Genomic DNA, 2,500 nt, shown 5'->3' with positions numbered 1-2,500 from the left:
CATCTGTAGGCGGTCGAGAGGTGCCCAGAATTCTTATATAAAAAGGCTGTTTTAATGCGTATTGAGGTTAGCCTGTAGATTATCGCTGAGACAAAAAAAGACTTCTTACGGGAAATAAGATTTTCGTACAACAAAGGCAAAATCGACGTCTACTTACGCAGTTTAGATCTATTTATTTTTAGCCTTTGTTTACATGCAGAAATATCTAAACAGTTTTATCTTTTTATCTTTAAAAAGTGTTCCTGCACAGTAAAAGTGCTGAAGATACAGAAAATTCAAAACTATCTCTCTCCCACTCTCTCTCTCTCTCTCTTTCTCTCTCTCTCTCTTTCTCTTTCTCTTTCTTTCTCTCTCTCTCTCTCTCTCTCTCTCTCACACACACACACACACACACACACGCACGCACACACACACACACACACACACACACACACACACACACACACACACACACACACACACACACACACACACATTAAATTTTTTTTTTCTCTCTCTCTCCTCCCCCATTACCCCTTTCTTGATCCATCTCCTACTTTTTTACCTTTTTTCCTCTCTTTCCTTACCTCCTGTTTTCTCAACCTCTGTCTCTCTCCCTACCTCTCCACCGAACTGACCGCTGGACGTACCTGTAAAAGAACCTTTCGAGCGAGCCAGTCACGGCTCCGCTCACTTTCCGCAGGCAGTTCTTCCCGTCCTCTTCACTCATCCTCCCCTTCTTCGCTCTCCCCTTCGCGAGTCTCAAGAACACCGCCCGCCCTACAGGCAAAGGAAGGAACGAAACAAGATTCACGTCACTAAGCCAGTCCAAGTGAAGCTGGCCGCTTGACCGACCCTGCTGGAGGCGCCCGAGTGACTGCGGGAGCGGAGGGGCGCCAAGCTCAACGAGTGAACCGACGAGACCCCTGCAGTCACAACACCACCTTATCTCCGCCAGACACAACAAAATTCCGCCCTTCAGGAAGTCGCGGCCCTCCAAAGGGCTAATGCAGTGCTACACTGCTGTAATTGACGCCGAGACCTTCCAATCTTATCGGACTGACTTGTAAAACGTGATAATCAATGAAAAAAAAAAAAATTATGTATATATATGAACAAAAAAGTGACTGGTATTGGGTAGACGTCTGGAGGGAAGAGTTTGCTAGACATGATCACAATGATTAGAACATGGAATTGTAACCGAGGTGTACCTGTGCGTAGTTTTTTTTTTTTTTTTTTTTTTCTTTATGTATTTGTCAGACAGCCAAACGTTTACCGAGCTTCTGAGTGATGATAAAATTAATATTTAATATTTAATATTTTCGTCTCCAAGAAAAACTGGAAACAAACAGACAAATGAATGATCACGTGCCCGGTACATTAGACGTAAGGAAGATAATCTCCATCACGTGAGGCAACGAATACAGATAACAGAAAAGAGGGCGCGTAACATCGCCCGTTTCTACCATCGACAGAGAGTGAGAGAGGGGGGGGGGCAACGTCATAATTACGCATAATTAAGCAATTCGTAATCTTTTATAATCATTGTCGTGAAATTGCAACATTCTTGATAAAAACTCTTGTTTTGAAATAATGCGAAATTATTACAAAAATTCAATTAAGAACATCTTCCGTAGGTCTGACAGAACTGAATATTGGCATCATATGAGGGTTAAGAAAATTCAAGGTTTAGAATTATTCTGCATCACGTGTATTCTTGTTCAAAATATCCTACTTACCGAGAAACAATAGATTGCCTCCGCTAACATAACAAGAAGACTAAACCTTAAAACAAAAGTGGAGATTGGAAGAATCGTTAAAAAATAAACTATATTAAGAAGACGAGATAAGGAGAAAACAGCCGGCTGGAGGCGTGGCTGCCACACCCCCAGAGAGCCCAGAGACCGGCAGGGAAGGCGATTTTCGATTCTGGGGCCCGCTTGTGGGGTTCTGTTGCCTGGCTCTGTGTGGAATACCCGCTGCTCAATCGCTATAAAAGGCTATGAAGCGGGTCTTGGCGAGTTTGGCCTTCGTCCCGAATTGATTTATGTGACTTCTTGATAATGTGAATTAAAGAGTAAATTCTTTTGGGTTTCTTACTACGTTATAGAAATTTCCGCTTCACTAAACCATAGAAGGAAAACGTGAAGTGGAAATAATTTGCACGTGTCAAATAGAGGTCTACAATATTCACAGTTGTTTAAATAGGACTGAGGTTTGCTCAAAGGTAGACTTCACGTGATTGGGTTGGTTTTTGTCTCCTCTTCTGCAGGTATGAATAATGTGGGAGGGTCGATCATGAGAGGAATGGTGCGTGGCCAGTTTACAATCTAGAGTAACCCCCAAAATGTGATTAATTTGGACTAATCAACCTTTCATTGTGATGCCCGAGAGTCCAAGAGGCAACATTTCAAGCTTTCGAAAATTAGATTTCAATGTATTTTTGAGCAATTGATCGGTCAAGGGTTTCCATTCTGTCGAGTTTTTTTTTCTTTTTTTTTTCACCAGCTTATAATATACG

Source organism: Penaeus chinensis, chromosome 15 (genome assembly GCF_019202785.1).
Source record: "Penaeus chinensis breed Huanghai No. 1 chromosome 15, ASM1920278v2, whole genome shotgun sequence".
NCBI classification, from domain to species: Eukaryota; Metazoa; Arthropoda; class Malacostraca; order Decapoda; family Penaeidae; genus Penaeus; species Penaeus chinensis.
Note: the sequence above shows the minus strand (reverse complement) of the source record.